At 39.9% G+C, this 14,572-nt stretch overlaps 3 non-coding genes and 1 pseudogene across 3 annotated transcripts; 2 read left to right on the top strand and 2 right to left on the bottom strand.

The window, feature by feature from the left end:
- The first annotated feature begins 224 nt into the window (after window positions 1-224).
- Window positions 225-5,162, top strand: LOC122754587 (annotated as a pseudogene).
- Window positions 654-725, bottom strand: TRNAD-GUC. The gene has a single exon. It is a non-coding gene; the product is annotated as a tRNA-Asp (tRNA).
- A 159-nt stretch (window positions 5,163-5,321) lies between the features above and the next one.
- Window positions 5,322-5,392, top strand: TRNAG-GCC. The gene has a single exon. It is a non-coding gene; the product is annotated as a tRNA-Gly (tRNA).
- A 700-nt stretch (window positions 5,393-6,092) lies between these two features.
- On the bottom strand, window positions 6,093-6,164 carry TRNAE-UUC. Its single transcript has one exon. It is a non-coding gene; the product is annotated as a tRNA-Glu (tRNA).
- Window positions 6,165-14,572: the final 8,408 nt, after the last annotated feature.

Raw genomic sequence — 14,572 nt, 5'->3', positions numbered from 1 at the left:
TTCTCATTCTACACCTTGCTGCCTGCTGCCCTTACACATTCCATTCACTCAGTGGATAGCTTCAGCTGCCTTTTTGCTTTTGTGCCATGCTTTCTTTCCCCTCTCTTCAGAGCATCTGAAGATACGTTGGTGCCTCTTCCTTGAACTTACTAAAATTCATTTGGTTATCCTCTACCTGCCTTTTTTTTTCCCCCCGAGTCAGTAACAATGTGTTGTTTTTGACCATGTTCTGCTCCACTTTCCTCGCTGGGCCCCTGCCAGTCAATATGCCAGGAGTAACCCAGAAAGAGCTTGATTGGTACCCGGGTTCAGGCGAGAGTCTTAATTGAGTTTCAGGTATGTACTGGATATCCAGGTTGTAATGTCTGAAAGGCAGTTGGAGCTGCGAGATTGGAGGTAAGAAGAGACTGAGTCAGGAAAAGTAGATTTGGGAATCATGGGAGTTGATGAGGTCAAGTGAAAAAGTAGAGAGAGAAGAGAAGGGACCCGAAAAATTTTCCTGAGGGAAAGCTACAATTGTAGCGGGTGATATACAGGAAGATCTAGCAAAGGAGAAAGAGACAGAACGTTCTGATGTCTAGGAGGAAAACTGGGAGAGAAGTGTGGGCAGGAAAGAAGCAGGGTCCACGGTGTGTGCCGAAAAAGCACAACTCCTCCCCGTCGGGGAATTGAACCCCGGTCTCCCGCGTGACAGGCGGGGATACTCACCACTATACTAACGAGGAAGCTGTTAACTCGCTTCCGCTGTAAGCCTTTTCCTCGTCCACTCCAGTTTCTGGTCTGGGGCTTCTGAGATTTCAGTTTCGGAGCGTCACAAATGACAAAAGACCCTCCCTGGTCCCTATCTCCCCGCTGTCGCCTAGAAAACCCTCTCTCACTCACTGCACCCAGGGAGTCATCGCCGCAGCCTTCACAGCTTTAATCACTTGTCCTACAGGAAATCTTTTATGTTCCGGAAAGAAAAAATCCGCTCTCCAAAGGAAAAAATTCTTTAACGGGCGTGTGCGTCTGCTGCGTGCATGTGTATCTATGTTGGTCTGCTTGTTTGCCCCTTTTAAAGTCTCCAGCAACCTATGGGTCCCTTCTCTGGATCATGTTTTTGAATAAAATCCAATCAATCACTAACGAAGCCAATGGTATTGACAGAGTCGTCGATGTGTGTGTGGGTTTTTTTTTTAATTAACATCAGTATGCCCAAAGAGCTATAAAACTGTGCGTGCCCTTTGACCCATCAATATCACTACTAGGTCTGTATCCTCAAGAGATCATAAAAAGGGGTAAAGGACCGACATGTACAAAAATATTCATATCAGCTCTTTTTGTGGTGCCAAACAATTGAAAATTGAGGGGATGGGGGGCAGCTAGGTGGCGCAGTGGATAAAGCGTTGGCCCTGGATTCAGAAGTACCTGAGTTCAAATCCGGCCTCAGACCCTTGACACTTACTAGCTGTGTGACCCTGGGCAAGTCACTTAAACCCCATTGCCCCGCAAAAAAGAAAAAAAAAAGAAAATTGAGGGGATGCCCATCGATTGGGGAATGGCTGGACAAATTGTGGCATATGAATGTCATAGAATATTATTGTACTGTAATAAATGATGAGCAGGCAGATTTCAGAAAAACCTGGAAAGACTTACATGAACTAATGCTGAATGAAGTGAGCAGAACTAGGAGAATATTACACATAATTATTACACACAATAACAGCAGCTTTGGGCAATAATCAATTATGGTAGACTTAGCTCTTCTCAGTAATACAATGATCCAAGACAATGCCAAAACCTCTTTTTTTAATCATAAAAAACATTTTATTATTTTACAGTTACATATAAAAATAGTTTTCAACATCTTTTTTCATAAGATTTGTAGTTCCAAATTTTTCTCCCACCCTTCCTTCCCTCCCCCCTCCCCAAGACATAAAGTAATCTGATATAGGCTATATATGTACAATCACATTAAACACATTTCTGCATTAGTTGTGTTGTGAAAGAAGAATTAGAAGAAAAGGGAAAGATTTGGGAAAATATTTTTAAAACATCAAAAAAGCAGAAAAAGTATGGTTCAATCTGTGTTCATAACCCACAGTTCTTTTTTTCTGGATGTGGGGAACATCATGAGTTCTTTGGAATTGTAGTGGGTCACTGCACTGTTGAAAAGAGCCAAGTCTATCACCATTGTTCATCACACAATGTTGTTGTTACTGTGTACTATGTTCTCCTGGTTCTGCTCACTTCACTCAGCATCAGTCCAATTAAGTCTTTCCAGGTTTTTCTGAAATCTGCCTGCTCATCGTTTATTACAGTACAATAATATTCTATTACATTCATATGCCACAATTTGTTCAGCCATTCCCCAATCGATAGGCATTGCCTCAATTTCCAATTCTTTGCCACCACAGAGATATTATAAATATTTTTGTACAAGTGGGTCCTTTCCCCTTTTCTATCATTTCTTTGGGATACAGACCTAGAAGTGGTATTCCTGGGTCAAAGGGTATGCACAGTTCCATAACCCTTTGGACATAGTTCCAAATTGCTCTCCAGAATGGTTGGATCAATTCACAGCTCTACCAACAATGCATTCGTATTCCAATTTTTCCACAGCTTCTCAGACATCTATTATTTCCCTTTTTTGTCATATTGGACAATCTGATAGGTTGTGGGATGGTACCTCAGAGTTGTTTTAATTTGCATTTCTCTTATCAATAGTGATTTAGAGCATTTTTTCATATGGTAATAGATAGCTTTGTTTTCTTCATCTGAAAACTGCCTGTTCATATTCTTTGACCATTTCTCAATTGTGGAATGACTTGCATTCTTATAAATTTTATTTAGTTCCCTACATATTTTAGAAATGAGGCCTTTATCAGAAATACTGTTTGTAAAAAATTATTTCCCAACTTTCTGCTCCCCTTCTAATTGCCAAAAGACTCTTGATGGAAAATGCTCTCCACATCCAGAAAACAAGCCAAAGGAACCATGGCGACTGAATGCAGATAGAAGTATACTATTTTCACTTTTTTCCCCCTTCTTGTGGTTTTTCCCTTTGTTCTTCTTTCACAACATGACAAAGGCAGAAATATGTTTACCATGATTATACACATATAACCTATATCAGATTGCGTGCTGTTTTGGGGAGGGAGGAGGGAGGGAGAAAAATGTGGAACTCAAAATTAAAAAAGAAAAAGTTGTTTTAAAAAAAACCCACCATCCCTAGAGATGAGGGTTCGAATCCTACTCCTGATAGATATTCTTTGCCTACCAATATGGTTCCAGGGTCTCGCGGGCGAGGAAGAGGAAACTATCTTCTTTGACCCCTGACTCCAAGGACATCACCCCCTTCTCTCCAACGCTCTAGCCTTCCTCCACTAGGGATCGTGTGTATTAGAGGTGTGTGTAGTAACGAGTTCCATCTGGGGACCAAGTGGGACCCCGGGCTCGCCGGGAGCCGCGGGAGAGTCAGTGTCAGTCGGGAAAAGAACTAACAAACTGACGCTCTCCTGGGGCAGGGGGTGCGTGCGTGCCTCACACTCATGCTCGGCGCTTGCGCACGCACGCTGCCCTCGGCCGGCAGCCTAGCAGTAGCCTAAAACAGAAAAAATCCAACGCGCCCCCCCCCCACCCCCCGCCCTTTTCAGCGAGCTGAAACTGATCCAGAAGGAATGAAGCTATCTGCAGCGACAGCCTTCTGCCCACTGCCCAGCAGGACCTGTGGAAGATGATTTGTTCCACTGGCAAGCAACTATTACGGGACCTCCGCATAACGTAATATCAAGGCGGAGTCTTCTTTCTCACTGTACATTTCCAAACAGACTGTCCTTTTAAGCCACCAAAGATTGCTTTTACAACAAAAATGTACCACCTAAACAAGTAGCAATGGAAGCATTTGTCTTGCTATTCTATCAAGAGTTTTGTTGTCCATATGTTCACTATTTTGTGATCCAAATCCAGATGATTCCTTAGTACCAGATATTGCACAAATCTATAAATCAAACAAGGAATGATACAACAGACAGGCGAGAGAATGGATTCAGAAATATGCAATGTCAATTGGAAGATTCCCCCCCCCCCCCATATCCCAAAGTGCTGTAAATTCTAGGTTTTTTTCAATATTAGAAGTAAATTGGGCAGCTAGGTGACGCAGTGGATAAAGCACCGGTCCTAGATTCAGGAGTATCTGAGTTCAAATCTGGCCTCAGACACTTGACACTTACTAGGTGTGTGACCCTGGGCAAGTCACCTCCATTGCCCCGCAAAAAAAAAAAAAGTTAGAAGTAAATTGAACATCGTTTACTGTTCCAGTGTACCCTGAACCCTTTTGATTTTTACCCATTTTTAATGTATTTCTGATGCAAGACAAAACAAAGTTCCAGAAATAACCTTAAGACTGTGATGAGAGTATTGATCCTTTTGTATGCTTTGCAAAAGACATTTATTGTGGTTTTAAAAATACTTGAAAATTGCATCTTCAGTCCACAAGATCCACAGTGCAGTTGTAAAGCAACCAAATTATTTTTTGCTGATACCAGATGTTTTGACGTGAGATATTGTATGTTTGTCTAACTTGTCGTCAGTTTTATAAATCTGTATTCAGATTTCATTTTTTGTTAGCTTACTATATCATTTGTATTTTTTTTACTGTATACACTAAATATATTTTATTTACCATGTAAGTCAACTCATTAGACATTCTCTACCTCTGAACCAAATACAACTGCTAGTAATGAAACTAACGAAACTAACGAACGCTTCGCCCTCTTCGCTTGTTTAGGATATTCTATAGACGGATTGCAAATTCTAAAAACCTAACATGATCTTTTACACTGTAATTCTCAGTATGCTGATTATAGAGAAACACTTAACATTTTTTTTGCATACTTAATTTTATTGCAATGTGCATTGCTAAATAGGAAGATAGGTAACTTTCATTTGTTGCTATTCACATTTGATTTTTTTTCGTAGGTACAGACAATGTAATATTCTCACGGACCTTTTAAAGATCTTACTGTAGCTTTTCCTATATAAATAAAATGCTTTTTCTACTTAAAAAAAAAAGGAAATGCACACTTGGACGTCACATGTCCTTCCACCCTTCCCACTAATACTAAACTTCAGCTACTTATTTTTAGGCCATTCGTAGGACTTTCACGGAGGAGAACGAGTAGCAAAGGTAACCAACAGGAGGAGGAGGTGACATAAGGGAAGACGTGAGGGAGGAAGAAAGGGAGAAGAACGAAGAGAAGGAAAAATTAGGAAGATGGATGCTGAGGAAACCAAGACAGATGACCAAAATTCTAGGTTTGGATAACTAAGGGATATTTTTTGCATGGGTGGTTCAGTGGTAGAATTCTCGCCTGCCACGCGGGAGGCCCGGGTTCGATTCCCGGCCCATGCACAGGTGAACTTTTAAACACAAGTGCTCTCAAGAGGTGTTTTGGCTACCTTTTGGACAGCTTTAAAGCAAGCCCCTTGCGTCCCCAAAAGGAAGCACGTTGCCTTTGTATTACCATTCCCTACTTTGCCACTCCAGCCTCTGCCACGCACCCTCTAACTAACTTGAGAAAACCAGAGAAGTTTCGAGAGAAAGAAAAGCCCTCCCTGTACAAAAATCCACATGTCTTTAGGTCAGGGCATTTTAAACTTTTTTCCGTTCGCGACCTCTTTTCGCCAGAGAAATTTTTACGCGACCTCGGGTATATAAGTATACAAAATAAGTATACATAACCTTTTACTGTTGCCAAATTTTTCGCGACCCCCACATTCAGTTACTCGACATCGTGACCCACAGTTTAAGAAGCTTTGCTTTAGGACATCCAAAGACCATGACGGCTAGGAAATTCCCCACTCTGCTCTCCTTCCAAAGTCCAGGAGAACACCCCAAGTTTTACAGACAGACACTTAGGGCGAGTGAACCCTTGGATGGATTTTCCTTCTGCCCGTGGGACTCGGCGGCTGAACAAGGGTATACATTAATGGCGAGGTGGGCAGGGTAAATGAAGCATTAGAGAGAGTTAGGGAGCCGGTCTTCTAGACCATTTGCAGCTGGCTTTGCAGTCGTTGATGTTGTCACTTTCAGAAATCGGGATAAAATAACGTTCCCTGACCGGGAATCGAACCCGGGCCGCGGCGGTGAAAGCGCCGAATCCTAACCACTAGACCACCAGGGAATACAAGTAAGAGCCTTCACTTTCTCAACTTAACATAATATTCGCCTCCTGTAACCCTCCCCTACTTTCTTCCACTTCTTCTGGGGACCCATTGAATCCGTGTCTGGCCTTTTCAAACCACTTTCATTTGCCGTTCCTTCTTCCATAACAACAGATGTTCACCTAGTCCGCTGGCCCATTTCCCTAAATGCTACCAAGGACTTCCCTCTCCTTAACAAATCATCTATATACACAATAAGAATTCAGAACGCAAACTTTTTTTAAAGATTCTTTTTTTGTTTGTTTGTTTTTGTTTTTGTTTTCAGAACACAAACTTTTACCTCCTTTGCCATCTTTCCTGAACCGAACCTCTTCTTATTCCTCACCTGGGGCCCTGCCACCCTTGCACATTGCATTTATTGGGCCATTTCAGCTTCGCCTTTGTTCCTCTCTCTTCCGGACCTCTTTGGATTTCCTCGAGGATGTCAAACACAAAGTTGGAGATGAGATACATAGGGGCATCTTAAACTCACCACGTCCAAAACTCATTGGTTTTTCCCTCACATGTTTCCCTTTTTTTTAACTGTAAGGGATATCATCAATTTCCAAGGCACCCAGTGTGGTAACCTAGGTGTCATCTTAGATTCTTTATCCTCTCTCAACCCCAATCCTCACCCCCATCCCGGACACAATTAGTCTGGTGCTTGGTCTCCTTTCCTTAAGTCTCTCCACTCCAAACTAACCTCCTTCCTGTTGTCAAATTGATCTGCCTGAAGTTCAGGTCTGACCATATCTCTGCCCTATTCATTCAATGAACTCCTGGATCACATATACAGTCCACTGACTTTTAAAATCCTTCATAACTTGACTCCTTCCAACCTTTTCTGTCTCCTTACTCTTCACTCTCCTGCATATACTCGAAGATATAGTAATATGGCTTCCTTGCTGTTCCTCTAAGTAAGGAATGTCATCTCTGTGGTATCCCCCAATTCTTGGAACTCTTTGCCTCCTCATCCAGCGTCCCTGACTTCCTTCATGTCTCAGCTAATGCCCCATCTTTTGCAAGAAGGCTTTCTCAAAGTCCTCATTAATCTGAGTTTACTCTCTGAGATTTCTCTTTTTAAAACTTGTATATAAATTGTTTGTCCATATCTGTTTGCAGAGTCTCCCCCATTAGACCATCTGCTGTTTGAGAGAAGGAACTCTGTGTGCACCCCTGTGTTTTGTTTTGCTTTCTATTAAGAGCACTTAGCACAGTGTCTGGTACATAGTAGGCGATTTAAGAAATGCCAGCTGTTGACTAAAGTGGAAATGTTTTGCATGGCAACACATGTATAACTTATATTGAATTACTTGAGTTGTTAAGGGCAGGGGAGGGAGGAAGAGAATTTGGAACACAAAGCTTTAAATGTCGATGTTAAATTTTGTTTTTACATGTAATTTGGGAAAAAATAAAATTCTAAATAAATGGCAAAATAAATAAATAAATATTTTAGACAGAAGGAGGAGGAGGAGGAGGAGAAATGCCAGGTAACTCCTAGGCCTGACCAAAACTGCCACTTCCACCATCTCATGATAAGAAAAGGAAGCATTTTCTTGACTGCGACATCTTTAACACATTTGGTAGTTTTCCACCCATACATGCCCTTGATAGATAGGGAAGCTTCTTAGGTATTTCTGAAGTAGAATTAGATATTGGAATCCTCTGTCCCACACAATTTCATTGGGATCTTAGAATCAAATAAATTTGAACCATGACTGATAACTCCTTCAGCCAATAACCAGAAAAGGAAGGTCTAGTTCTACTGGAGACCATGAAAACTCCCAGATTACCTAAAACTCTTTTTCATCTCTACCTCCACCTCTACTCTCCCTCTATATCCCCATCTTTCCCTGTTCTGTCTCTGCTTCTATATGCATTCCTGCCTTTTCTCTCTGCCTTCTTAGTCAACACATTAAGGTTCAAATGTATGTCATCAATTGTCTTTAATTCCTTCTCTACCACTTCCCCACCTCCTTAGTCATAAACCCAGTCATTTCTTGCCTATTACTAGTCTCAATTTACTGAATCTTGCACTATCATCACCCCTAACTCTCTCTTCCAATGAGGACAGCAACCTCTTCCCCAATCGGGCATCCTCTTTCCCCCTTCCTCCTCAACCCTCAATGAAGGATCTTGGAGAATGTTGCGGAAACCAGCCCATTAAAAAAAAAAAAACTACAAATTTATGATATGGCATCTCAGCTGTTCTCCCACTGAAGCCCCATAATACTTTTATTCCTTCAGGATTGTCTATCAGGGGCTGCACTCTTACTACCAGACCTTCTCTTTTCTCTTCAGACTTCTTTGCACCAACTGCAACATCTTCAGCCTTCACACCCAGAACCAGGTAATTCTACTGCCCCACTCTACACCTCAAAGCATCTTTTTTTCCTGCTTCTGTCTTCCCTCATTCTTTTCTTCTTTGCTCCATTTTCTGATGGAAGAGGTGAGCCAAAGGTCTCCTCTTGTGCTCTAATCCCATCCCCTACTTTCCCTTTTGGGGACTTGTCCCCTTCATACTTACCCTTCATTTTTAATCTCTCCCCCTGAACTTTTTCCTGCACCTACAGACATGCAATCTTCTTTTGCCCCTGTCATTTCATCAAACCATACTCTACATAGCCAAACTCTTAGACAGGGTGGTTTTGTCTACTTCCTTCTGTGTAATTTAAAATTCTAAATGTGGGTTCTAATCTGTCTCCCCAGTTTTGGGGGCAAACTGACTAAAATCACTGATAAAGGAATTTAGGTTTTTTAAGAGTTTATTAAAAGATAGTAAAAGAAAGAGAAAGATTGAGAACAGATTTCTTATAACCTAGCAATCCTAGTCTTCCTAAACTTCCCACTTCTGAAATCCTCTGCCACTACGCTGATCTCTCATACCAAAAGAGGATGAACCCTCTGCCAGCTTCTGCTTCATCCTTCATGTTCCCCTCTGAGAAATGGAAGGTTCTTCAAGCTGATTGGCTAGCATCATTCAAATTCATTGGTTCACTGGACCTGAAGGTGGTCTTGATGTAAAGTTCAAAGTTTTTAAGCTTCTGAGAACAATACCTTCTTAAGTACCCTCTTAAGTACCAGCCAGATGTGCTTGCAATTTAGTTAATTGGAAGTAAGCCAGTCATCAGTCAATCACTCTCACCCAATTCAATCAATTTTGATCAATCTCCAGATGGGCCCCTGAGTATCTGCTAAATCTCCTCATCTACCACATTCTATTATCTTGACATACCTCTATTTCCTCATCTCCCACTCACTTTTGCATTCACTTACTATCTGGTTTCATGCCGTGGGGGAACTAGGTAGTGCAGTGGAGAGAGCACTAGCTGTGGAGTCAAGAAGAAGACCCAAATTAAAATCTTACCTCAGATACTTACTAGCTGTGTGACCCTGAGCAAGTTACTTCACTCTAATTGCCTTAAACATCTGGGGCCATCTCCAGGCATACTGATATGCCACTGGACCCAGATGCCTCAAGAGGAGAGAGTGAGATTGGTAACCTTGCACAGCCTTAACTCACTTCAGTCCAATTCATGGTCCTCTTCAAGAATGAAGGACAAACAACAATACCTTTGACTGAACCTGCCTTTTCTGGGACAATCAGATATCTTATCTCAATCGCTGACAGTTTTTTTTCCCTTTTTCCCTATCTCCATTGGGACTTCTCTGCATATAGTATTTTCCACTACCTTCTTCCTACATGTTGTTGAATATTAAAATATAGTTTTTGTATCTGCCTGTCTCCTATAAACAGATCAGAGAAATTAATCTTTAATCTCTCCTACAAAATTAAAAAACAGATCAGAGAAATTATAACATCTTATAATATCTCCTATAAAACAGATCAGAGAATTAATCTCCTACTAACCAGATCGGAGAACATGATATCCATACCTGTCCTCCTACAAAACAGATCAGAGACAGACAGAAAAAACACAATACCAATTTAATTTTTTTTGTCCCAAGAAGAAATATAATACGATCATGTTGTAGACCCCCCTCCTCAGAAGGGAGCTCAAAGACTCTCTCCTAAGGGTTTTAAGGTTTCCTTTGCCCAAGGGTTACATGACATTGTCAGTTTCAATAGTATGATACTGAAGAAAAGGCAGTTTAACAATTTTGGATATAACAAGTATGGAGCAAATACTGAAGCATAATGATAAGATTACAGTATTCCAAAACAGGGTTTGGCAACAATGAGGACCACAAGATAGGGACTTAGTATCCTGAGGATAAAGAAGTGAATAGTTAGGGTCTTTTATCTGCTAGCTATCTGGGTTCGGTTTGGAGTCAGTTGCAGGACATTTTGGTTCCTATTAATCTTATTAATCCAGGGTTTCATAAAAAATACTTTTCATAAGAAGGCACCTCCATCAAATCCAGGTGATCCATATATTCAAAATAATAATATGTTCTCTTCCATTGCCTTCTGGAGCCCTGTGGTCTGTTTCTGTCTCTATTTTTATTTATTTATTTATTTAATTTTCTGACTCTCTCTTTCTCAACCTGTCTTTGTCATTCTCTATGACTCTGTATCTGCCTGTGCTTTGTGTTTCCCAGTTTCTCTCATTCTGACTCTCTTAGTCTCTCTTTAAAAAAAATTTTTTTTTAATGAGGCAATTGGGGTTAAGTGACTTGCCCAGCAAGTAAGTGTTAAGTGTCTGAGGCCAGATTTGAACTCAGGTACTCCTGACTCCAGGGCTGGTATTCTATCCACTGAACCACTTAGCCACCCCTTCTTAGTCTCTTTTTGACTCTTGTTTTATGTGACTCTTGTTTTATGTGACTGTCTCTCCATCTGTCTGTCTGTAACGATTGGAATAACGCCACCTGCTGGATACTTACTGTAGAAGAGTTCTGCCCATGAAGGGAAGGTCTTTGAGGGCAAGACCAGGAGTCAGGAAGTGACGGGGACTAGTGGGAGGAGGAAGGAAGAGACTGGCGCTCAGTCTTGGGCTCTTTCCTCTGGACTCTGGTGGAGAAGGGAGCTAAAAATGTGCTCTCCCTTTAATAGATAGAAATCTAGGCCTTTCTCTCTCTCTTTACCAAATTCTTATTCTCCTTAATAAATGCTTAAAAGTCTAACTCTTGCTAAAGCTTATAATTAATTGGCGACCACTCATTAGATATTTTAGACAGTTTAGCTAGAATTTTAGCCCCTTAACAGATGGCTGACCACGAAGAGGAAAGCTAAACCTCAGTCTTCTGATCTTCTGGTTGGGTAAGAAATTTTCCCTACCCTATACCTTTAAATCCGAAGTACTGCTGAATTGCTGGGTGTTTCCCCTTTAAATTTTTTCAATTGGACCTTTTAAACTCCCTAATTACCCTATTTTTGATTTTAGTCTGTTTAACCAGACAAATTGGGGATAAGATCATGTTAATGCTTTGTTTTTGTGGATTTTCTATTTTCCTTTTTATTTTTGTTAAAAGAGCCAGCAACTTACTCACACAAGGAAATATCTCTTCCTCTCCCAACCATGCTTTTTCAGAGAAACCTGAAGAGATTCCTGCAGCTTTTCCCAGTTCTAACATTAATTGTTGCTTTAATTTTGCATGCCTGGAGGCAATGACCCACCCTCTAGAAGCTTTTAATCCCCTAGCACCTAGAGGCAAAGTGGGGGAAGAGGAATCCAGGCCTGAGTTCAAAATCAAGTCTGATTCTAATTGTGCTGGTCCCTCCCCTCCTCTCCAAACCCCACCCTCTACTCCTCCCATGGCCAAGCCCATTGCTTCCCCTGCCTGGGAAGTCCAGAGATCTGATGCGCATGTGCAGCTTTCTCTACCTGCATTTGCAGCTTTAGGCTCAGCCCTTCCCCAGCCTGGCTGTGCTTCTGAGACAACCTTAGAAAACCCTTTAAATTCCAGATATGCTCGATTTGTTCATAATTTTGCTAACCTGCTTTTGTCTTTAATTAGTAATCTTATAAAGCATTTGTATGGTGAAAACACTGACAGACAATATAGAGGGGTTAAAGAAGAAAAACTTAAGCTGAATAAGAATGACAATCATCACCATAGTTCAAGACTCTGCTTCTTTTGCCATGGAAGGGTACATATTTTACAGAAATGTAGAAGTAAGCAGCAAGGTATTGATATGAGTATTGGGGATTTTAGATATCAGAATCAAAAGTGTTCTGAATTCACTCAGAGTAATAGTATCAGTTCAGAGGTTACATAGGATTTCTATGCTATTACATATGCATTTTGAAATTAATGGTATGGGTTTATTTTCATAGAGATTTTCATGCTTTTGAGATTGTGTCTTATACTTAGTTTTTAAAACAAGGAGAATATTTGTAAAAGCTTTTTATAGTCATGTGATCAAGTTTATATTTTATAATACTCTTATTAATATTAAGTTCATATTCATTTAGATTTCCCTAGTTTGGATTTCATTGTCTTTTATTGTTCCATGTGTATTTTTTTCTATTTATTCATCTCTAATTTTGAAACATTGCAAGATGGTTTTGATTTCATAATACAATGTTAATTCTAGGAGTATTGTGCTCCCATATTCTGAGTTGTTTGTTTTTATTATTTTTTCTCAACTGATTATTTGATCAAACTCTTTGAAGCATTTCCCTGGCAAATTGGTTGCCATGGCAAGTGTAAAGAAGTATTATTTTTGATAAGCATATTCCAAAAAAAAAAAAAAAAGAGGGGAACATTTGTAAAAGTTTTCTTTTTTAAAAAAAAGTTTTCTTTGAGATTCTGTTGTGCTTTAACTTGTATTTAAATATGTTCTGATTTTTCACAAAAGTAATTGTATACTAAGTAAAAAAAAGGTATTATTTGAAATTGTTGCATAATTATATATTATATTCTGAGTCAAGATGTATTCACATTTTTTGCAATCATTTATTATCCTCAATTTTTAAATCCATATGAGACTTGGATTATGGGAACTTATCATTTAAGACATTAATTGCCTTTATTCTGAGTTATCAGATGCCAGTTGGCCAAGATGCCATCCAATCACAAGAGGAATACACGCAAGAGCAGACACTGAACTGTCACATGAGGGGAGACATGCATGAAGTCAAGGTATGGCCAAGGGAACGGCTTTTGACAAATGTTGAGGTTGGATTCTCTTGGTTTAATATTTTATTTTATTTTTCCCCACAATATTGTACGGATGGCTGGAAGTATTGATCCCACCCATCTCACTTCTACACCTGGCTTCTATGCTCCCTCCTATATGCCTGATGCCATGGACATCTCAATCCCATGCATCTGATTAAGTCTGACTCAGTTTCCTCCAATATGTTCGGTGGCATGGACATATATTCCATCCACCTATTTTAAGCCTGACATACTGCATGGGCAGTACATATTGCTCAAGTGTGGGAATGCTCATATCCCATTATTTCTCTGTTCTTTTATGGTAACCCCCATAATTATCTCAGGTGTCATGATAAATAACAGTGTTGAATTTGGCCTTGACATCTGTTACCAATTATATTAGATTTTTAAATTTCTCATAATGGCATGAGGATAATTAGGCAGATGATGCAAAAAATGATGAAACAAAGATAAAAATTATTTTTAATAATTAATATCACAGCAATTGTCTTCTCAATTACCCTCCATAAGGGGGGACTATAGTAATATTATAATTTTAAAGAATGTTTCAATTTTTGTTTTATTATATGTTTCATGTGTAACAACTAAGATTCTGAATTCCCTTAGACATGTTTTTGAGAACTTTCATTGTTTGATTTGATTATTGACAAAGCTATTTTAAAGTTGTATTAAGCTCAATTTTGTAGGAAATTTCCTGGCTGATTACCAGTATCCACACATCAACCCCTGAAAAGACTTCCATTCCACGACTACACCTAGAGGACATCTGAGAAAAGACTTTCAGAGACTTTAAATGAACAGTTTTGATTTGTTGTTTTTGTTGTTTTTTTTCTCTTTCTGTTATAATATACACCATCTGTAACATGTATTCTCTGCAGAGGCCCTCCCTTTGCAAGACCAATGTCAAAGCGTCGGTTCATGAGGACAAAAAATCACCCCTCTGGACAAAACTTTCCTCTCTTCCTTTTCTATATTGTTGTTCACATATTATTAGTTAGCAATAGTTATTATATTCTTTTTACTGTTCCGTCAAGGAAACATTTTGTTTCTTGAGTGTTAAGGGCTAAAATTCTAGCTAAACTGTCTAAAATATCTAATGAGTGGTCGCCAATAAATTATAAGCTTTAGCAAGAGTTAGACTTTTAAGCATTTATTAAGGAGAATAAGAATTTGGTAAAGAGAGAGAGAAAGGCCTAGATTCCTATCTATTAAAGGGAGAGCACATTTCTAGCTCTGCTCTCCACCAGCGTCCTCAGGAAAGAGCCCCAGACCGAGCGCCAGTCTCTTCCTTCCTCCTCCC

Source organism: Dromiciops gliroides, chromosome 4, assembly GCF_019393635.1.
Source record: "Dromiciops gliroides isolate mDroGli1 chromosome 4, mDroGli1.pri, whole genome shotgun sequence".
Lineage (NCBI taxonomy): Eukaryota > Metazoa > Chordata > Mammalia > Microbiotheria > Microbiotheriidae > Dromiciops > Dromiciops gliroides.
Note: the sequence above shows the minus strand (reverse complement) of the source record. Positions and strands in the feature narration are given on the sequence as shown.